Here is a 23,483-nt window from a genome sequence, read left to right as displayed (position 1 = left end):
AATCTAGGGGATTCCTCTTGGCCAAGACCATAACAAAGGCAGCATCCACTATCCCTTTGGAAAGTCATAGGAAAACATGCACAGACCTCATGAACAAGAAGCTGGGGAGAGGCAGGCAGGGGGGGTGAGGAAGAATGGATCTGCCTCTGGAAAACACCCATGGGCAGCCACTGAACACTTCCCAGCCCAGGGTGGCTGTTTTCCTTGGGTGGAAGGGGGGTGGGTGTTATCTTTTCCTAAATGAGCCTATAGCTGGTAGCTGCATGATAACTATTTTGAGACATATAAACATATTTTTCTCTGGGGCTTAATTACCACAAAGGATGCCAACCGGTTTGACAAGTCAATTTTTCTCTCAAATAAAAAAATACCCAAAAACCCCAACCTCATTCTCTAGCAATTCAGAGCTTAAAAGCAGCCCAAACATCCAAGGGATAAATATTAGCTATTTTTTTAATATAAACCAATAAGCAATTGTTAACATTTCTCATAATTGAGCTTATAAACATAGAATTTCCTGACTGAAATCTAAGTAAATTTATATCTACCTTACAATTTTTTTTAAATGGCTGTACATTTCAAACCCCAGAAAAAGCAGGCTGCAGATAGCTGTTTATTACAAATGACTTCCACCTCCTCCACAGCCCTCAAAGGCAAACTATAAAGCTGTGTGCAAAGCCAGACAATCTGGGCACCCAGCCATAAACCATCAGTGCTGCAGCACAGATAACTGTTCTCGCTCTCAGCCATCCTTGGCTGCAAACCCACGGGGAAGAGCTCCAGAAAGCAGAGCTCGGTACCGTCAGGGCTTCGAATATTTTATGAGCTTGAATTACAACTACGTTCAAGACCTCAGTGCTGAAAAATTACAGTGCTGATTCACACCCAGGGCTGAGACCAAAACTCACTCAGATTTGCTTGGTACCCTGAGCCATGAGATGCAAGAACAGCCCGTTATTTTCCAGCTGTCTGCAGTGACAGAAGCCTTTTCATTGGGATGAAGAGGGAGATATGTTACACTTTAAAAAAAAGACAAAGGAATCAGATGCATGTTTTCAAGTACTGCTGTGTTTTCTTCGAGCGATACCATCTTTGATACAACCTCAAGGAGCACTGTGGCTATTCTGTGCAAGAACAGGCAGTTTTGTTATGATCAAATTCAGATATTTTTATCTTGTGCGGGAGATTTTAAAACATATTGGTGACAGGGCAGGAAGCTGCAGAAATAAAGTTTCAGAAAACACAGTTGTAACTGTGTGAGTGAAGCCACAGTGAAGTTAACCACGATTAAGTAATTTTAGAAGTTAACTATCATTAAGGAATGATAAAATAACTGTAAGTACATCTACTTTGGGAATTTAAGATGTACAACTAAGCCATGCTTTTGGCAGACAGTTTTCAAAAATAGCACAGATTCCTAAAGGAAGATCAAATAATACTTTGATTCCTCTGCTTTCATACATTAAGAATAACCATCTTTCATTTCACCAATAGCATTGAAGAGACTGCACAGAGCACATAGATCATTTAGTAATGCAATTTACTGTCACTCCTAGATCATCTCCCCATTCAATAAAGTATACTTCTCCCCTAAACACTATTTGCCCTGGCTGATATCTTCATAATACAGCTGAAAACCTCAAGCCATTATCACTAGAAGGCATCAGCTGATCCTAAATTGGCTAGACTGCAGCGTCACAGGCATTTAAGAGGTTTCCTTATCATTCATCTTTAATACTGAGGGATCGACACACTCCTACCTGCAGCTTCCAGGCCAAAGGGAAACCTTCTAATGGTATTACCATTATCTTGTAATCTGAATTTTAAACAATTAAAACAATAGCACTTTTGTGTTGCAGGTCTCTACTGCAACCAAAGATGATACATTCTCCATCAGTTCTCATGTTCAAAGTCTTCCATAAAGCACTGATTATTTTGTTTTAAAAGCAGCAATATGCACCCTGCATTTAAGCTGCTGAACCTTCAAAGAGAAGCAGCAGTGTAACAAGGCACTGAGATTTAAGTCATCACCAGAGACTATTTGCTTTACTTAAGGAAGGTTTGGCCATTTCATTCTAAATCTGCACTTCTCGTGTAGTCAGTACGCTCTGGCAATTCTTTCCAAATGAAAGCCTCTTTTTACTGAAGCAAGGGATGGCTCCACCCCTGACCTCCTCCTTCAGCTTGTTTTGGAAAGGGGCCAGATGACAGCATTTGGAAAAGCGCATGTTTATCTCGGCGAGGCCAGCTGCTAAGTTAACATATTACCCGTTCCCACATACACTGCTCTTGGTTAAGTCTTCACAGCTAAAACTGAAAGTAAACGCTGCCCTTGGGCTTTTAATAACCTGAACATGAAAGAGAAAAGGAGTCTCCACGGCATGGAGCACCTGAACGGGCTGGAGAAGTGTAGGTTAGTTTGAATTAACAGCAGGCAGTTAATCTGTAAATAAATTTCATGGCCTTTCTGACTGAAAAACAGAAGGGTTTATTACTAGACTAATTTAAAGGTAAGCTTTCCATAAGGTTGCCACTCAGCAACAGTTTGCTCCAAGACACAAGGTGATTATAAGCCCCTGCTTGACAAAACCTTTATCTTCTTTTATAGTTACTCCAGCTCGGCAAGGTATGGAACGTGGGGGCTTTGAGAACTTCAACAAAGAATCTTCAGGTTAAAAGTAGTATGTTATTTCTCATATTAAGGGAATTTTGTTCTATAATTTTCAAAGTCTTAAAAAGCTCATTGAAAGGAAAAAGTATAGAATTACCTTCCTTCCCTTAAACATCAGTGAAAGATCACAACTCGCCAAAAAGCACAGCTTGTTATTTTAACAGGAAAGACAAACCCCGGAATAACAAAAAAGAAATTAAGCCAGACAGGTGGGGTTTTCATGGATCCCAGCAAGGTCCATCAGGCTTTGCAATGGCAGGGAAGGCAAACCTCATCCACTCACAGGGGATCAGATTTTGGGAGATGCCAGGTCTGAAGGTGAACCTCCAGGTCCCCAAGTGGTTTTTCAGCCAAGGGCAGTGTCCCAGAGCAAACTCCACTATCCTCTGTACCAGCCTGGAAACGGCACGGCCCAAGGCTGCCCACAGGGACATTCCCGGGCACTGGGAATGATGCCCTGCACCACTGGCAGCCGACTTACAAAATAATCCCAGTGCTGTAAAACACACGTACGAGCACACACAAACCACTCGTATGTAACACACTGCTCGGGTCCAGTCAGCTCTTAGTCTGATGGACACCGATCCCTAAATTTGTCAACATGGCAATCCATCCAGAGAACAACAACATAAATATTTCCTGAATATATCCTACAGCAATCCAGACGAGCCCCCACTAAAAAGGTTTGCCTGCCTTGTTTCTTTCACTACTATAAACAAAACCCTTAGACACAACTACAAAATATTGCCTAAAATAACAGCCCCTACTAACACGCATCCCCTCTTGCCCTGGAGCAAGTCCTGGCTCCAGCACAGTTTTCCCGATGCCAGCACCTGCTCTCCAGGGGCTGGACTGAAATGAACCTTCCTCATCTCACCAGCTCCGTGCCAGGCGGATCCCTTTAAGTCAGAAATGATCCGTTCTCCTTTGAAGATAAGGACAAAGCGACGCAAGGCATTATTACAGTACTGCTGGTGCCCTTCAGCACTCATTTTCCCTAAAAAAAAGTTCCAAATAATCTGATTTACTACAGCTTTCTTCACAGACTGAGTCACGGGCTCGGAAGCAGCAAAGGTTACCCAACACCCGAGGATAACACAGCTTCTGTATCTCACCCAAAAAGCAACAATCTCACCCAAAAAGCAGCATCAGTGTTACCAATGACAGACCGAGCCTCCCACAGGCTGGAGCAGTTTTCTCACTGGCGTACGCAGGGCTGACACTGATGCTTTCATGTTCTGGAAAGGATTCCAGAAGCCAGAGCAGGAACGCCAGTGCATCCGGGGGCTGGTTCCTCAGCACACCATTTTGAGCTCACAGATAACACACTGGAGCGGCCAGACCGATATCCCAGGGATTTCTGAATTTGAGGAACCGCGATGGTGGAAAACTGTGTGATGTGCTTTAAGCACAGGTTGCACCCGATGCAAATCACCTACTATTTCCTTGGAAAACACAGGGGGAAGCAGTGAGAAAATGCGTCTACCTTCCCACCACTTTCTTGAAAATTATTATAAAAAATGTAATATCCGAGAGGAAACTGCGTTTAAATTCTCAGCCGTAGGTGAAGCCGAAAAAAACCCACCCACCGCATGGGATTAGGGCAGGATTTGGAAGCCATGCCTTCCTCCCCCAGTGCATCCAGCAGCAGTGCAGACGTTCTCCTGCTCCTCCACTCTGGCATTGTCCTCAGGTCCACGGCACCACCGACACCCACCTGATTTAAAGCTCTGCACCATCGACCAGCCCACTAACAGCGGGATTTATTGGAATTTTAATTACCTTAACCGGCCTAATGTCCAAAGCAAATTTCTGTATATAAATTAGCATAATTCGCCAGATACATCCATATGCAAACGAGAGGGAAAATATGCAACAGACACGGGAATGACGTACCGAAGATTATTTCTAAATTTAAACTGGCTGTTAGAATAATTGAATAAATCTCTTCTCGCACTTACACTGGAGTTGTAGCAGAAAATAAACTACCCACAAAGACCAGCAGCATTACATTTAATGGAAAAACAGGGAGAAAAAACCCAACTGAGTTCAATAAATCCCATAATTGAACCTTCAACTAATTACATATTAAGAAGATTAACCTTTGACACAAACTTGTGATACAAACAAAGAAGCCTCAAACAATTAATAAACTTCCAGTGTTTCAAGATTTCTCAGGTTAACAACTGAGCCCTCCCCGTTTTCCTCCCATTCTGCGTCGCAGTTAAAGGAATAAACTCTGTTTCATATTCTCTCTGCCCCTGGACATTTCAGGTTTAGAGGAACATCTCTCTCTGAATACTCAGGAGAAAATTACTGCGGACCCCCACAGCCTCATTCCTTGGGGGGGAAGAGGAAAAAAAAACCTTAATCCAGATATTGTAACTTTTAAGAGAAAGCCGCCACGAAGGACAAAGCTGGAGCTCATCTGCTTGCCCACAGAGCAAGCACTGCTGGCCATGCCCTCAATTTTCCAGCCCTGGGATCATTTCCAACACGCTCTGCGATGATTTTCACACGTGTAAGTTCTAAACCAAGAGCACACGGTCATGCCTTGCAGCAGAACCTGCTATCGTGTCGTGTCTGAGTGGCACAACATGCTTACAAATGCTATTTCAAATCGCTGTTTGCTGAAAAACAGCGACTGCAACAGGGAAAAGGGACAGAGAATGAGATACAGAATTAATTCTAGCATTATTTAAAAAATCCGCAAGTAGTTCACAGGAAAAAAAAAACGTATAAAAACAAACGCATTTTGAAGTGTTTCCGGGTGCTACTTGCTTCACTGACTAATAAGCGGTTTACAAAAATATAATAATCTGGTTTAGACTTGTGAGAAAAGGAGGAATGCAGTAGTTTAGCAGGTCTCTTCTCTGCTAACTTCCACCATGCCCGGATTCAGAGAGGCTCTTACCCCTTCTTACCTTTTAGTCTTTTCTTTATGGGGCTCTTTGGCAGCTTTCGATTCAGTCTTGCTGTAAGGAAACAAGTGAGTATTTTGTCTACCGTGTAGGGGTCTTTCTGACGTGTTCCTTTCTTATTTTTAATGCTTCTTTTTTAAATTTTTTTGTAAGTGTACCCGTAATTTCACGAATCTGAATACGAAAAAAATCTCACACGGCCAAAAAAAACTTAAGTTTTTTTTGTTGTTGTCGTTTGTTTACCCCCCTCAGAAAAAAAAAAAAGTCTGCCACACAGGAGATGAAAAAAAAACAAAACACCAACAGATCAACAGGAAAACACTATCCAAGTAGAAAAGCAAAGAGCTTCAGTGTTATCCAGCCCAGAGGAGAAGTGCAGCAAAAGCAGGTCCAATTCCAAAACAAGCTTTTGACTTCCAGTGAAGCAAAAATAAAAACCAAAAAAAAAAATATATATAACCAAGACCAAGAAACCAAGACAAAATACACGTTCAAGTCCCCAGCTAAATTTTTGCACGAGTGTGTCTTAAATACAAGTTTGCTTTTATGTGTTGCAGCAAAACCCACGAAAAGCCAGGATTTGGAGTTGATCGGGATGAGTTCTCGTGTTGTGTGTGCCTTGATGGGTTCTCAGTCCACATGGAGGAGCATCTGAGGGCTTTTTCAAAAAGTGCAAATCAAAAAAGAGAAACCGGGATCCAGCGGAAAAAAAAAAAAAAAAACAGAGAGAGAGAGAGTTTTTAAGATGGATCCCCCCTTCAAAATAAAAGAGGGAGAGGAGGGGGAGAGAGAAAAATTAAAACACCACGGCGGAGCCACCGGGGGGGACGCGGAGTCTCACATGGGGCTGCGGGCGGGAGGAGGATCCCGCCGGGAGCTCCGGGGGGGCGGAGGATCCAGCGGTGTCTCTGCCAGGGGAGGAGGGTCCGCGGCTCCGCAGGGACCCCGCGGGCGATCCGGGCCGGGAGGAGGATCCGGCGGCCGCTCCCGCAGGAAGGAGCGAGCGCGGGGAGGGGGATCCGGGGAGGAGGATCCAGCAAAAAGTCTTTCGCGGAAGGAGGAGGGAGCGGGGGAAACCCGACAGTCTGTGCTCGCAGCGGGATCCGCGGGCGGGCGCGGGGCGGGGGATCCCGCGGCTCTCTCCGTGTCCTCCGCAGGGATCCGGCGGGGATCCGGGTGGGCGGCGGGAGCAGCTGGGACCCGGGGGGGGGTCGGCGGGGAGGCGGCGGCGCGTCCCCGGGGAGCCGCAGCAGCGCCTCGGGCAGGGTCGGTCGGTCCGCCGGGGCGTTGGGGGCGGGGGGCGCAGCGCCTCTTCGCCGTCTCCTCCCGCGCTCGCTCTCGCCTCCGTCCGCTCGCAGGGCAAGGCGGTGCCGGGGAGGGGGGTTGTAGGGGTGCTCAGTGCTGGCGGGCCGGTCCCCCGCTCCTCCGCGCCGCCGCCGCCGCCGCCGGTGCCGGTGCCGCCCTGGGGAGCAGAGGAGCCGCTGCCGCCGCTGCCGCCGCCGCCGCGGCCATTTTGTCGCTGACTGACAGAGCCCCGCCAGGCAGCGCGAGACCGCGGGGCGGCTCCGCGCGCGCCCCCTCCCGCGCTGCCCGCGAACAGGAAGTGCCGCGCTCACCGCCCCCCCCCCCGCCCAGCCGCGCGGGCCACGTGACGCGGAGGGGAGCGGGGGAGGCCCCGCCCTTCCCCGACATGCAAATGAGCGCGGCGGCCGCAGCCAAACAGCGGCGAGGCCACGCCCACCGCGCGCGCGCCCTCCCGCCACTGCCCCGCGCGCGCGCCCGCAGGAGAGGGGGGGGGAAAGGGGGAGAAGAGGGGAAGCTGTGACACCCCCCCCAAAAAAGGGGTGTGGAGGGGCTTCATCCCCCACCCCGTGCCAATGGGTGTCGGTGCATTCGGAGCGTTCGCACACACGCAGCCCCACCCACCGTGAACCCCCGCGGGAGAGGGAGGGGGGGGACGGCAGAGCTGTGACCCCTCCGAAAGGGTTTAGAGGGGCTTCGCCCCCCACCCTCCCAAAGGCCTGTAGAGGGGTTTTGCCCTCCCACCCGTGCGAATGGATGTCGGTGCATTCACACCCACAGACAGACACGCACCCCGTGAACCCCCGCGGAGGAGGAGGAAACGGGAGAGATGTGCCCCCTCACCCCCGAAAGAGATGCAGAGTGACTTCACACACACACCCCCCAAAGGGTTATAGAGGGGCTTCACCCCCGCCCCGTGCCAATGGGTGTCGGTGCATTCGATGCATTCACACCCCATCCCGCGGGAGTGGGGGAAACAGGAGATGTGTGCCACCCCCGAAAGGGTTGTAGAGGGGCTGTGCCCCCCTCAAAGGAGTGTAGAGGGGCTTCGCCCCCACCCCGTGCACACGGGTGTCAGTGCATTCGGTGCATTCACTGCACAAACACCCCGGTGAACCCCCGCGGGAGGGAAGAGGGGAGGAACGGGAGAGCTGTGCGGGGGCACCCCCGCCAAAGGAGTGCAGAGGGGCTGTGCCCCCACCCCGAAAGGATTGTAGAGGGGCTAATGCCCCCCAAAGGGGTTTAGAAGTGCTTCGTCGTGTCCCCCCCCCGTGCACATGGGTGCCGGTGCATCCCCCGCGAACGCCGTCGGGGCGTTCACCCCTCCCTCCTAAACACCCGCGGGGCGAGGGGGGACGGGAGAGCTGTGTCCCCCCGCCAGAGGCGGCCACAGGAGCTTCAAACATACACACAAACCCCGTGCGAACGACCGTCGGTGCATTCACATTCCCTCTCTCCCCCCCATCCCCCGGGGGACGGGAGATCTGTGCCCCCCCCGAAGGGGACAGACGGGCTTCACCCGCAGACCCCCGTGCAGACGGCATTCGGTGCTTTTCACCCTCCCTCGAAAAGCCTCACCGGGGTTGGGGGGGCGAAAGAGCTTGTGCCCCCCACCCTCAGAGGGGTGCAGGGAGGCTTCACACACCCCCTGCAAACAGCCGCGGGTGCGTTCACCCCTCCCTCACACCCCCCACGTTGGAGCTCCCTTCCGTGGGAATGGGAAGGGGCTGCCCCGGGGGGGAGGAGAGGGGAAAGGGGGGTGAAACGTGGTCCTGGCTGCACCCCGAGGTGCCAACAGCCCCCTCTCGCCCTTTCCAGCATCCCTTGCCTTAAACACACATCCCTCTGGCTCTACCTGTACCCTGGCATGTCCATGGCTGTGCGTGTGCCAGCAGATACACCGAGGTGTGGGTGTGCACATGGGTGCACCTGGGTTACACTCCCGGTGTATTTACAGATACCCCAGCCCTGCACGATGCCCCCCTGCACGGCTCTGCTGGGCTGTTGGCCCTCGCAGGGGATCCCCATCCTACCCAGGTGCCTCCAAAAATAATTCCAGTATTTCAAATGAAGCCCTGGCTAAGCAAACCGGGGGAACCCCCCGGGAATTGTGCACCTCAGAGAGGGGAGATGGAAATGTCAGGTTTCAGAGTGGTTGGTTTGCCTCCCGCAATAACCATGTTAACTGTTTGTTTGAGGAGAGAATCAGGATTTGGTCTCAAAATAACACGGGGAAGAGTGGAATGCAAAAATGAGTCATTTTTGCTAAAAATTGTTGTGTCTGGGTCTTTCAGCAGATCCTCTCTGGTTCTCTCTCCTCTCCTGCTTCCTCTCCCCCTTCTGCAGCAAACGTTTTGGGAACTGCAGGGAAATCCAGAGCCTGAATCTTTATTTGCTCAGGCCGTTCCACTTAAATCTGGATTGAACGTGGGTTACAGAGCAGGGCTGTTACTGCTGGCAGCGGGTTCGCACCCACAGCAGGGTGTAGGGAGTAAGAGAAGTACAGCCCCAGCACGATTCCTGTTGGGATTTGTGATGCCAGCCCCAAAGCCACCCTGTGCCAGCCCCTGGGCAAGCGGCACCAGGAGCCCGGAGCCCCTTGACCACTGGAGGGAGCCCATATTGTGCCAGAATGCAACAGAAATACTACGGGGAAGACAAAAAATACTAAAATATGAAATATCAAATCATTGCAGTCAGAACAATGTGTCTTCTCCAGGTCAGACCGTGATCTATAGCCATGCAAAATGTTATAAAAATCAGATTTAAATGTCCCATTGTACTTCATTGGCACAAAGAAAGGAAAAATTATTAAGAAAAAGGAGCTTTTTTTTCCCCCACCACGTTTTGAATATCAGTCTGACACCTTTCAACAGGAGTGAATTCATGCACCACGATGGTGGCAGACCTGGCTTGGAGGGAAAATGCCCTTGTGCCATCCCAAGAGCTGGCACAGCTCCAGCTTGGTCTCCTTGCTTAAATGTAGGTCAGCATCTATAGACTCCTTCCCACACCTGCCCTGGAGCCGCAGCAGCTCCCACAGTGCTGCTTTCAAAAGAGATTTTTGCTCTCCTGATAAACCAACCACCCCAAAGAAGCAGAACAGGAGAAGCCACATGTCCTGCATAGGGGACAAACATCCTCATCCTCACCACGTACATAAAGAGGCTGCCCTGCACCAAAAACTCTGCTTGGCAATCAAGCAGAGGAATGTTCCTGGTCCCTTAAATTATGTGTTGTGAACGTGGAAATATTTGTAATTCAAAACACGCTTTTAACACACAAATATTTCTGGCTCCGCAGAGTGATGCCAAGTTGCTGGAGACCCTGAAATGTCAAAATGGAATAAAACTGAAAGTGATTTGTGTACTAATCTGTTTTCTTGGCCCTGGCAAAATTACCATCAAAAAGCATGATGTAACGGCAGCCACACAGACACGGGTATCTGTGTTTGATACCCGTGTTCTAAAATACCATCCTTAACAGGTAAAAATGTGTTCTAGTAAACCTTTCCTGTCTTACCTGAGTTCTTTTACCAGCAAATACAGGGCTTTATCCAATGGGAATTTAATTTCCCCCCCCTTGTTTTGTTCTCCTGCTGAGGTTTTGCCCTCCCACTCCCCTTGGGAGCTCACAGAGATCCTGGAAGCTCGCACAGATCCTGGGTGCATTTGCACTTCCAGCACCACGGGCTGAGGCTTTGTAGGAGCTGGTGACTGCTGTCACCACGTACACTTGTCCTCAGTAGCCCCCTTGGCCTGAGCTGACAGGACCCTGGTGGGGCACAGGCTTCTCCTTGAGCTGTGCTTCCCAGAGCTGCTCCAGGCAGCCACTGCTGCCTTTGAACCTTCTCCTTCCCCCCAGCACTCAGGTAGTCTTTTCTTGTCACACATGAGTAAGAACAGATGTGAGCTGGTGTGAAGGGGAGGAAAAGGGACATAGGATGCCAGCGGTTCAGCGCTCACAGAGCAGGAGGAATTCCTGTGCTTGCACCCTGCCTTGTAAACTTCCAATTTCCCAATCCTGTGTCTCAGGGAAAGGGCTGTGACCAAAACGTTCACAGGGTGCTGGGCATGCTGAATGGATGGGTATGAGCACAAAGAGGCAGGCACTCACACAGATACAGCCTTTTCTGTGCTGGGAGTGAGTGACAAAGCTAGGCTAAGTAGAGCTCTTCACACATTCAGGGCTGTGTTGGGGTGGCTCAACCACACCAAGGCAAAATATTCCTCTACTGTAGACTTGACACCTCTTGCTTATTTTCCTGTCATCCAACCGAGTACAGAAGTGGGTCAAAATAGTCACCAAGCACCTCTTACCAAGCGATAATGAGCACACACAAAGCTGATCTCAAAGCCTTGAGGAGAATCCACTCCCTGACGCTGAGCAGGATTTCCCAGAGCCCACACAAGGTGAAGCTACACCTCCAAGGCCCTCCCTTGTCTGAGCTGACTCTCAGAGGCAGAGTGGGCAGGATCACACTGGGAAGCCAGGATCAAGGATAGCAAGGGCTTTTCCAAGGAAGTTATGGATGTATGAGATGTTTGCATGGAGTCCATTCCCTCTGAAGGATGCAAACATCCTTTCTGGCCACCCTACCAATGAACTGTGTCTTTAGGGTGAACACTTAAATAGAATCATGGAATCACAGAATCATAGAGTTTTTAAGTTTGGAAAAGACCACTAAGATCTCTGAGTCCAACCATTAATGAACTGTACTTAACTTACACATCATTTTTTAATGGAAAAACTCACTTTAATAACTTACCTTTCCCTCCCCGCACTTTCATCCTACTTGCTGGGACCATACCCTGCTGTGAGACACCCACACTGGGGTGGTTGTACCCAGCTATGAAGTGCCCTTTCTGTGGCACTGACCCAAAGCAGAAAAGGCTCCTGAAAACCTGGTACCCTGGGTTCCTCCTGATCTCTGGCACAGACATTTCACATCAGCAAAACCACCATGATGAGCATCATCACAGGAGGCCGACAGCTCACCTCTTACCCCCAGGTTGGATGAGCTGGTTCCCCTTTTTTGTGTAACAACCAAACACTTCAAACACTTGCCCAGAAAACACAACATCTGGATTCAATTCAATTCCCAACCTGAGAGTCTCTAACCTGTATTTCCCATGAGAGAGATGTAGCACGATGCTAAACAGTGATCTGGGAAGGGGGAAAACAAGGTATTTTTTATTCTTGCTCTCCAAGCAGAGCTATTGTACAAACAAGAACACAAGTGTCCTGAGGCCAAAAAGCAAGCAAGAAGCACATGACTCCCTATCCCACTTGCCACAGCACACAGCAGTGGTGATAACATGCTCTGCTCATTATCAATAGCTGTTTAACAATAAATACATAATCTGCCCTGAACAGAGTGGGCAGAGCCCAGGACTTGCTTACCCTATAGCTTACTTTGGGGGAGAGGAAACAATGGTTTAAAGGCTGTAACCTGTAAATGCCCACTTTGAGTTGAGTCTATAGGCTGGAGAAGTGCGCAGAGATGCAAATTTCCTGCTGTGCTTCTGGGAGTAAAAAGTATTGCCATTAATCAGTTTCTCTTCCTCTGTTTTCCACCTGCACGGTCATCATTTATCGGTAGGAGGGGGCTGGAACAAGCAGAGGGAAGATACAGACTGTTCCAGTGGCACAGACAGTGCTCATCATCTGGGCACAGCTGCAGATGTTGGAGAAAACCCACTGCTGAGTGTGCAAACCCCCAGGGAAATACTGGAGTTGTCACCTCTGGCACTGGCAAGCTCACAGGGGCACCAAGCCAAGTGTCCATAATAAGAATACTGCAGCAGAAAGGGAAAAATCCCTGATTGCCCAACATTTCAATGAGCTGGGAGGAAGGTGCCAGCACTTCTTTGCTGAAAACACCTTTCAGAAAAGGGTTTTTCTGAGTCTCCCTCAGCTTGTTGATTTTTGCCTTCACCCCTCGCAAAGCCTCAGGCATGTATGGGAAGCACTGGAGCTGTTTTCGTGATGTGCTCAGAACTCAAGATGGTTTTGGTTTTCCTGTTTGCAAGCCTCTTATCCCAATGGAATAAAGCAGAGTTGGAGGCAGGCCACAAAAAGGTTAATTTGCTGTGTATACCAGTTTGACCTTTTTTTTGACGTGGACAGCTCAAACAGCTGCACCCAAGAAACGCCCAAGGCAGGAAAATTCTTCTGAAACAAGTGGCAGGGAGGAGAATACCTTCTAGCACCCCACCAGCTTTCAGAGCAGCAGTGCAAGAACTTGCAAACACTCGAGTAAAAAAATAAACCCCAGTCCTGAGGCCAGGCACTGCTCCCACACCACCTCCACAGTGCCCGTGGCAACCCAACACCATCTCCTTAGGACAAACAACAGCCTTTGGTGGGGTTTTGCAGCAGGGCTTTATAATATATATCAAACATCTAATGCTGGGAGCTCTTCAGGGCAAAGGAGGCAGAATGGCAAATGCTTACAGTTACAGCCAGCAACTTCAATGTTCAAGGTAAAAATTAGTCATTATGGGTGAGACAAAAACAAGATTCTTGGGCAGTTTTCATGAGACCAGGTGGTGGATTCAACGGTAAAAGAGTTTTTCCCAATGTTCTGGCTAATCATCATGGGAATAATTTGAGCTCTCTAAAAGCCTCCCATATTTTCAGAGAGCCATAACATCCATTTCTTTCTTTCTTTGATTATGCTGGGGATCGTGGCTGCTGCCTTCCATCTCCTCGGTGGCTGACAGCTTTCTGAAGGGGATTGATGCCAATATAACATACATTTATTGCCTGCCTTGGGATCTTTGGGTGAAAAGCTCTGATGTGATGACTGCTATTCTTCACAGACCTAGCAGGTATCAACACTTTGGGTTGGATTGTACCTAGGGCAGCTTCTGTATTCCTGACAGAGCTGATATGACTTATCCCTGGGGTGAGGAGGTGGGAGAGAAAGAATTGCTTGTGACAGATACTAGTCATGTAGCTTAATGAAGTTTTGCAAGGTGTTCAGAGACAGCAGGATGGGGTCAAATCAGGGAAGGTCATGCCTCTGGAAGCTGCAATCCTGAGTCAAGATCTGGCTTCTCCCCAGAGCCTGTCACTCTGCTCCCAACCCAGCTGGCGGAGCCGCTCGGATTGCAAAGAATTTATTGACACCCACCCACCATCCCTAAAGTTTTATGGCAATATAGATCTATTAGAAACCCATTTTGCAGAGGTATTAAAATAATGAAGGTGAGAATTAAGAGAGCAGCATGCTCCTTGGAAAACCCACTGATCATAATATACTGCTTTAAAGAAAGTTATCGTGCAGTCCCCTTAAAGGAAGTTATCAATTAGTCATTGTATCAGACATGGGAGAATTGTTCCCTGAAGAGGATTTTAGGAGGAAAGCCATTGACCAAGTGATGAATTTATCACTAGGGGTTGCATGGCTCCATGGATTAAGATGAGATGGCACAGAGTCCTTGGAGAGCAGACTGGTGGCCCCAGAGAGTTTTGGGAAGTCAGAGGCATCGGTGCAGGTTGAAATGACCAGGCTGCTCCCAGGCAGGGTGACAGCAGGTCAGGGAGGAGACATGACACCAGTGGGGTGGATCAGAGCTCCTGCAAGTCCAGTGAGCTCAGGGCACCATGCAGACAGTCCCACAGCTGCCTGTACCTGCGGTGGTGTTGGCTTGGGATTTCCACCTCATGCTCTCCTTCCCCCACGGCTTTCCAGGCCACCATAATGTTCTGTTTGAAATGAAAGTGCTACAGATTTTCTGATACAGATGCCCCACTGAAAACAGGGACATCAGAGCTGATGTCAAACAGGCTTTGGCGGGGTCTGAGTAGAGAGATTTGTCCATCCTTGCAGCCCAGCTGTGGAATGCCCTGGGGCAAGCCAGCTGACAGCAAAAGTACAAAAATCTGGCATCCACTGAGGGAAGTGTAAAGCTACACTTTTATACCCTGCAAGTGCTCTTGTTTTCTGCTCTGCTCACACTCCCTTGGCTACCCAGCACACATGTTCAATGGATCAATGTGCCAGTAGTCTCCCCCCATCCCAGCTAAAATCCTCCTTCCATGTTGGCTACGAGGATTAATTTTTTTCTCATGTGGTTTTTCGTCATTTCTCCTGCAGGCACTGGGAGAATACAGGATTTTCCCACAGGAACCTGCTGTGTCCATGCTGGTCCTCTCCTGGTGAAGGGGCCAAGTGATCTGGCCCCTGGAGGATGTTCCTTTCCCCTCTGCAATGTGCTGGAGGGTGCACAGGTATGCCTGTCCTACTTGGCTCCTGCAGCTCAGATAACTGAACTTGGGCAGAGGAAGGAGCCACTGGAAAATGGCTTTTCTCTGTGGAGAATCATCGTCTCATAATGTCACATCTAGACAGGATAAGCACACATGAGCCCGTTTCCATCTGAGCAGTCTGGGGAAGACAGCACAAAAGAAAGAGGGGTTTAATAGGAGAAGGTTGTGAACGTGGTCTGGACTTGGGGGAAATCACAGTATTTCCATGAAATTGGAATAAACTTGCAAAATGCCTTGTTTTGATCCCAATCATCCCTAGAGGTATTTAAAAGCTGTGTAGCTGTGGTGCTGGGGGACATGGTCTAGAGGTGGTTTTGGCAGTGGTGTGTTAATGGTCGGACCTGATGATCTTAAAGGTCTTTTCCAAACTAAATAATTCTATGATCCTATAAATCTCAATGCAAAGGTGTTTTGTGAGCCCAAAGCTGCCCTCCTCTATTGCTGCAAGGCTGAAAGGGGCTCCTGGGGTGACCATGGCAGTCACCCCCTGCCCACACCTCACTTGGCTCAGCTGAGAAGCTCAGCAAAGCCCTGACAAATTGCCAGGGTCTCCTGAGATAAATAATCACAAACAAAAATATTTGTGTTTACTGTGGGGATTTGTCTGTGCATAATTATGCATTAGTCATTACCAGGACTACAGGAGAGTTTTACACATGTAAATATGTTCAGTTAATTAGACAGGACTGCTTTTGGTTTGTTTCTTCTCTGCAGTCTGATCCTGAAGTCATCAAACACTCCTGGATCACGAGTTGAGGGTTGAACAAGATACGTGAGGAAAACAGCTCTTTCCCTCCTCGTGATGCAGCTCTGGGTATCGATATATATTCCTTTAAAACACTTCTTGTAGCTTTTCTGTTACAGCCTCAAGGTACTTCACACAATGCAGCACAACCTTCACACTGTTCTCTCATGTACATGTTTCAAGGGGAGATCAGATGGATTTCTCAGGCAATACAATGTAAGACATTATTTTCTTCTGAAACATTTTTAAGTGCAGCAGCAGCTTTTAGTAATCTTCTAGCATCTTCTCCTATGTATGACAAAGTCTATTAGTGTCATTTGCATGAGAAGTACACAATAAATCATTCATGCACAGTTTAGTACAGGTTAAGTGTAACAGCCTAACTGTGATTTTCTATAAGAAAATCAGAGCAGCTCATCAGCTGGTGTAAATCAGCAATGCTCCATCAAAGCCACTGAGTCACACCAAATAATCACTTGGCACAGGGGAAAGATTCAGGCAAAAAAGCAGCAGGGAAGAGCACGATTCCTGCTACACTGGAAGGACTTCCTTTTGAGTGCTTCTCCCCTAAAAACCTTTCCAAAGAAAATCCACGGGCTGTGGGGCCAGCACAGCCTGGCTGGTCCAAGGCTCTGCTGTGTTTCGCTGCTGGCCCTGGACTCTGCTGTGGGCAGGCTCCTGGAGGGCGGGGAGTGTTCTGGAGAGCCAGCCCAGAGCAGGGCCAGGGAGCTCTGTGGGAAACCTTGGGCTTGCCCCAACCCTGAGGCTGGGAGAAGGATCAAATTCCCCAAGAACCTGCAGCTGTCATTTAGGCAAAAGCCTTAAACAGCAGCGAAACTCATTCCCAACCCCTCTGTGGTGAGGGGGTTGAACTAGATGAGGTTTAAGGTCCCTTCCAACCAAAACCATCCTATGATTCTCTGATTTAAGACAGTCTGTAGTCTATTTATCCATCTCCATTTCATAGGTTGGTTGTCCTCCATGTTTGGACCACCAACCCCATTTGTAATAGGAGGAGGTGTTTCCTGCCCAGGGTGCAGCACAGCAAAACCCTCTTGGGAGATGCCAGGGAGATGCTCCTCTTGAGTGGGAAGGGCCCACCCTACTGCACCCAGCCTGGTCCCTTTTCTCTGGAAGGGAAAGGAAATTCCTTTGCAGTGATGTGGAATTTGTCACCGGCTCTGGAAAAGGGCCATGTGGGCACGAGGGGAGCTTAGAGGAGCGAAGGAGTCCCTGAAGGGGGGAGGTTAAGGCCTTGCACTGGAAAAAAATCCTTCACCAGCACTGGTAACTTATTGCCTGGCTGCAGGCACAGGCACTGAGCAGTTCAGCTTTGCCGACGCAGGAGGTGAACACGAGCACAGGTTTGCTCCAAGATGAAGACCTTTCTCCTCCCCTCCTCCTGTTTTTCCTCTCTGTTTTTCGGTCTGGTTCTCGTTCTCACTGCGGCGGCGTGTGGGACAGAGGCTCATTGTTCCCAGTGCTCAGGAAACACGCCGCAGGACTGATCTTATTAGAGCTGGGGCCGTGCCCGGGCCAGCCGGGGAGGAGCCGCCGGCACATCCTCGGGGGGCACAGCACGGCGGGCACGTCCTGGGGGAAACAGCGTGGAATCAGAGGCAGAGGCAGCCCTTGTCACCTCCACTGCCCCGGGTCATTGTGGGCACTCAGGCTTAATTTTTGGCTGCAGTTTCAGGGCTTTGCTTGTGCTCAAGTGCTTTTGAATCGAGCACTGGGTAGCTCAAGTTGAACAGCAAAAAATTAAGGCGAAAATGCAGAATGATGAGTCCAGGACCTCAGGGGCTCTGCCAGGAGTGGCAATGCTGTGATGGCAAGGGATAAGCATAAACAGCTCAGTGATTTTGAACCTCATTTGCCAAAAAAAGATCATGCTCATACAGTCATGCTGCCTCTTCCTTCCCACTGTCCCCCTCTCGTTCTGGAACACAACATTTACTGTGCTCGACAGAGAAGTGATGAAGATGTTTAGATCCTACAAATTTTGATGCAGGGGGTAAAAAAGACTAGAGTAGGGTCTCCACGAAGTGCAGAGTGACTCCCTGACTGTGCTCCTGGTTGGACTGACAGCCAGCCAGGCTGATGGAAATGCATCTTCTGAATGCTCAGGTATCAAAAGAAAGTTAAACAATCCCAGACTGCTTATTTGTTACTTATAAAGAACATCATTTTGAAGGCACAGGCTAAATAAGAATTAATTGTGTTAAAAATTCAGGTTAACGAACGCTGTAAGAAGTTGTCTTAAGGGAAATAAAAGGGAACAAAAAAAAAAGTCTCGGGCACTAATGATTAGAGCAAAACCCTGATGTTAGGAGGACTTTGTCTCAGCGGAAGCAAGTTACTCATCTCTTCCAGAAGCTACATGCATGCATTGCAAAATGTTTATTTTGTACTCTCTGAAGTGGTTAATCTACATGCAAAGCAATGAAAAGGTGCCTTATTAGGCTAATTGCTAATAAAAAAAAAAAAAGAAAGAAAGAAAAAAAAAAAAAAAAACACCAGAACTACTGTGAGCAAATATTTAAAAACAGATGCAGAAGGCTGTGAAAACAAACACAATCTCGTTTCTCCATGAAGTTTTCCCACCAGAAATCAGGCAGTTCAAAGAGACGTCCGGTTAATACGGTACCTCCAGGCTCCCGGCGCTGGAGCTGTTCATTAGCCGCTTCGTAATTCTGTGATGCAGAACTGGATTAATGGAAAGGTGACTGGGAAGCCACCGAGGGACCTGCTAATGATACTGCTTCGTCCTCAGAGAAGTCCTCTCTAGCCTTGCCCACGTGTTGGCAAAACACACACCATCAGGATACAATGCCACATTATCACAAGAAAACACTTTGGAGAGGGGAAGAAGATGTCACCGCCCGGGTGGTGCTGGGAGCTGGCGAAACCCAAGATGGAAAAATAATTGCATGCATGTTTTTTAATACAACAGGATTCCCCCAAGCTCATTAAAGCAGATGGAAGTTTTAAGACCTGTATTACTTTAAAAATTAATTTACAGCTGTGGGGCTTGGTGGCCCAGAGAACATTAAAATGATAAATCCGGAAAGGTGAAGTGAGCAGAAAGGAGGATTACTTTGGTCACACAACATGGCCCCGTGCAGCTGGGAAGGGGAGATGGTACCGTTTTGTTGCTGCCTGGTGGTTACCTCTGCTGTGCCATTTCTGGGCTTAACCCAGATTTTAAAATGTTGTAACAAACCATTAAATTTTCCTCCCAAATGATGCGTAATCCAGAAGCGATCTTGGTGCCTCTCTGCCTCGTTAGATACTGGCTGATGTGGCGAGGGAGGTGATACGACCCAGCATCTGCGCTCTGGGCTGCAGGAGAGCCCCGTCCAGGCTGGACATCCACACCAGTTCATGGCACTGGCTCTGACACCGGCTCATTCCACCTTGCAGGGCCCTGCCGTGCTCCCCCATGCTCCAGCTGGATGGCCCCAGCAATGCCCTAATTCCCCTGCTCGGCAGCCGCCCCCCAGGACAAGCCGTGCCTGTCTGAAACCACGGCAGCGTGGCGGCGTGCCGGGGGCTGGACGGGGGGGGCAGGCACTTGTACAATTCCCAGCGTGCTGAGTCAGTGCCAGGCAGGGAATCCTTCACCCTACACAACCATCACCCTCAGCTGGGACATCCCTGCCTGCGGGAAGGGTCACGGATGGAGTGGTGGGACAAAGCAAAGGCAGCTCCTCCGAGCCCCGTGGAGATGGACCATCATTTTCCTGTCTGATTCCAAGTACGGGGTGAGTTAGGTACTGCAGAACAAAGGCTGGAGGCAGGTTGTATTCAGCTCACACCAGCTACCTCGGGTTGCCGGGAAGAAAGGAGCCCTTTGTTTGGGAACAGCAGCTACTCCCACCAAACCACGCACGGGGCTCTGCGCGTGCAAACCCCCGCGTTACGTACAGCACTGGTTTGGCACAAAATGGTACCTGTTCCCCCACTCCATGGTAACCTGTTCCCCCGCTCCGTGCTTCCCCCTCACCCTCACGGGTATGTGCAGGGCACAGTGAGCACTTCCCAGTTCTCCAAAGCTTTGAGTGTGTGGCCAGGGGTGAAATCACATCCCAGGAATGTGCCGCTTTGCACAGCCCTGCAGAGCCCACCTCCCTGTGCCAAACACACCTGGTGTGACCTGAGGTGCTGCCTGCCCCGCCTGCACTACAGCCACCAAACTATGGCTCACAGCCAGCCCACACCAACACAGATCTGGATCTCCAATGCCAGGCTTGGTGCTGGCCCTGGGAATCACAGCCACAGATGTGGCTGGGCTCATGTGCATCCCCATCTCCAGCATCACCTTGCTGCTGTACCAGGGATTTCCTATGTAAAGGCGGTTTCTCCCTGCAGAGAGTGTTACTGGGATCACATGCACTGTGACACCCAAAGCCAAAACAGACCCTGTTATCTGGGGGGCAAGGGGCAGCCCTCGCTCAGACACTCTTCCCGCAGCCTCTCTGCTGCTGCGTTTATTATAACATGCTCCTCGTTTCCTCCTCTCACCCAACAAATTAACTTTAACAGTAAATTAACTTTGTTCTGTCGCTGGTCAGCCTGTGAAGTGGGAGAGGGGTGGATTTTCCCCCCGGCCGTTCCGGGAGGCCCCGCGCCTGGCCAGCAGCGCCGTGACTCACAGGCTTTCAGGCTGCCTATTGAAGGGCCCGGAGCCCGAACAAAGCCCCCATTCACTCCCGGGCTCTGCTGGTTTTTCTTTGAGCCCTCACTGCTTTATTTTTATTCTTTCCCAAACATTGTTGGCTAATTTCATTGACAAAATTCATAACTTGGGGTTGGAGAGCTCGCTCTATTCAGCTGCGAGCGCTGGGGGGTTTTGTTTTTCTTTTCCGTGCTGCCCATCTTGCCTCATTCTCTGCATCGTCCTGAAGCCTGTTTCCAGCCTGTGCTGTGCTGAGGGATGGAGCAAAGGGTCACAGCCCTGCACACGGAGTTTAGGTGCTCCTCAGTTTTTGGATGGAGAAGAAAAAGCGCCACGATAAGATCAGAACCCGAAGCAAGAGAGTGATGCTGGGGTCAGCACAGATAGGACTGAAATCCTGCACTACAGACCTGAGTGACCTCTTGAAATACACAGAAGACATTTAAAAATACAAGCCTGTTTAACTTTTATATCTGCAATACTCTGCATCGAGTCCAGTTAATTGCAGCTCTTTAAAAACATCTGCATTTCATAAAGGACTAACTTTTCTTCCCCTCAGGCTGCCCCTCCTGAGACATCCCTCTCCAGGCTGCTGGGTTACACAGTAATTACAACCCACAAGTACCTGACATCACCACCAAGTGCAGTGCATTATGGTTTCAAAAACAAGAGAAACAATATTGCTCAAGATGGGCCTGAGCCAAAATCCCAGCTCCAAACACCATCATTTTTTCTGGTGGAGTTGAGAGCCAGAGCCCTGCGTGGCAGCCAGGGCCCCTGTGGAAGTGTCACAGGCACAGAATGCAGGAGTCAGTTTGTGCTTTGGTAGCACAGAGGACATTTCTCCTCCCTGCTGACCTGGAGGGGTTTAAATACGTGCAAGCAGAGAGCAGCGATGCCGTGCCATGAGAAAAGAGCTCGCACAAAAACTGTGCTGGAGGTTAGAACCAGCATTAGCCAGAGCCAGCCTCTGCCCCAGAAACAGCTCTGACCTTCTGTGTCCCAGGGGAGACCTCCAGCCCCACTGCCACCTCTGCCCCAGAGCCACAGCCCCCTTGTCCTGTCCAGCCTAAGGCACACGAGGGACCCGGTGCCAGAATTTGCTAGACCATCATTTTGGGAAGGGATGCAGGCTGGACCCAAAGCAACTCCAGTGGTGAGAGCAGGCAGCACCCTGGGGAACCTGCCTGTGCTGTCAGCACCAGCCCTGGACCAGCACAGACAAATGCCTAAGGGAAGCTGGTCTGGGGAAGGCACTAATGTCAGTGCAAAATGCTGTGGCTTTGTTGCCTCCCTTCCCCCTGGAAGGAGGCAGGATCTGCCTGGAAAGAACATCTAACAACATGTTGTATAGATACATACAAACATACACACATAATATATACACATCATTTGGTTTATGGCCACCAAAGTGCGCTCAGCTGGTACCTAAAGCAAAGTCCTTAATGGTGTTTTATGCAGTAAATCCCTTTTCTCCTCCTCTCCAGCAGCAGAGGCTGGCTCTAGGGTGAGAGCAGGGCTGGAGCATCAGCCCCCTGACCTGTGGGAATACCACCCATGACCCACAGCCTTCCTGCTTTGCTAAGCTCTAGAGGCCAGGTCTCTTTTCTTGTTCATTTATTGGCTTGTTTCCCTGCAGAGAGGCAGTGGTTAGAGGAGAAAGAGTGTGTTTTTCGGTCCACAGAGCAAGCAATTTACTTTTTGAGGTTGTTTGCCAAAACCACATTCCTGCTTCAGCTTCCAGTCCAAGCAGAGGGGAGGCTGAGATCAGAAAGGAGAGTTGTGGGCTGATTTTGCTCAATCGCTTGTGCTCTCTTTGCCTTGTGTGAGAGCTGAGCTCACTCAAGGCTTGAGGCATCCTCTGCACCTTCACATCTGAACAACAAGCAGGAAAAGCAAAAACCACAGGATTTCCTCTGCAGTCAGCAATACCCAATAAATTCACAGCAAGAGCAAGTCTTTAAAAGAAAAAAATAAAAATAAAAATCCCCCAAACCAAACATTTTTATCCTTTCCTGGTCTAATTGGGGAATAAACTTAACATCTAATTTTAAGGATGAAGTGAAAAGGAAAGGGATAAAAGCAAGTCTAGCCGAGCTCTGCACCCAGCCGTGATCACAGGCAGCAGGCTGGGTCTGCACCTCCTGAGGAACCAGTAGCTCTGCCTGTCAGGCTCCAAGTCAGTGGGGCTGTGACAGGAGTCAGACCCTTTGCTCTCCAACACAGCTGGTGGGAGCTGGGTGCCTGTCACCACCAGAACCTCCAAAGCTTGGAAAATGATGTGCAGCCTCATCTGGGAACCGCTGTGTGCTGGGAAGGGCTGGAGCGGGGTGAGCACTGGTGTGTGGGGCTGAGCTCCATCTCCCTTACCCTGGGTGCAGCTCCACTCAGCTTAATGGGGTGATTCCTGGGTGATAACTCGTGCACTGTCCCTTGAACCCAAAGTAACCCTAATAGTGCCTTGGATGGGCATCAGATGATTTTGCACGTGTGAAAGGATGCTCTGATAATGCAGAGAGATATGTGCTGCTGCCTTGCAACCCTAGGGAGCCAGGCTGGGGCTGGGAAGCCTGGCTGGGGGTGGGAAGCCTGGCTGGAAATGTAGGGCCTGACCCCTCTTCCCTCTCTCCACACTCTGGCTGCCTCCACTCTCCTGCTGGCTCAGGGCCATCTCTCTGTCTGGATGTGCGCAGTCAGTGATGCTGGAGTGCCCCTCACTATGACTGCTTAGCATGGCCAAAAAGGCTGAAAGCTGGACTATTACACACTCAGCTTTCCCTCAGCACTCTCACTTCTTCCCAAAGCCCCACCAGTTTCTGAGCATCACAAAGTTCTCCCAGCCAAAGCAGACTGGGGACCGTGTGATCAAGGGGATGCTCCTGGGGTGCC

General features: G+C 49.7%; 1 protein-coding gene across 14 annotated transcripts in view; it reads right to left on the bottom strand.

The window, feature by feature from the left end:
• TNRC6C (trinucleotide repeat containing adaptor 6C) overlaps window positions 1-23,483 on the bottom strand; it is a 203,051-nt gene that overhangs the window by 92,869 nt on the left and 86,699 nt on the right. The window contains exon 1 of one of the 14 annotated variants that reach the window (XM_064675746.1): window positions 5,596-6,524. The exons of 12 other annotated variants lie outside the window; for them this stretch is intronic. The gene's annotated coding sequence lies outside the window, so the exon portion shown is untranslated. Of the gene's footprint in view, window positions 1-5,595; window positions 6,525-23,483 lie in introns of those variants that run through there. One more of the 14 variants, XM_064675741.1, reaches the window with a different exon arrangement.

This window comes from Pseudopipra pipra, chromosome 19 (genome assembly GCF_036250125.1).
Source record: "Pseudopipra pipra isolate bDixPip1 chromosome 19, bDixPip1.hap1, whole genome shotgun sequence".
Lineage (NCBI taxonomy): Eukaryota > Metazoa > Chordata > Aves > Passeriformes > Pipridae > Pseudopipra > Pseudopipra pipra.
Note: the sequence above shows the minus strand (reverse complement) of the source record. Positions and strands in the feature narration are given on the sequence as shown.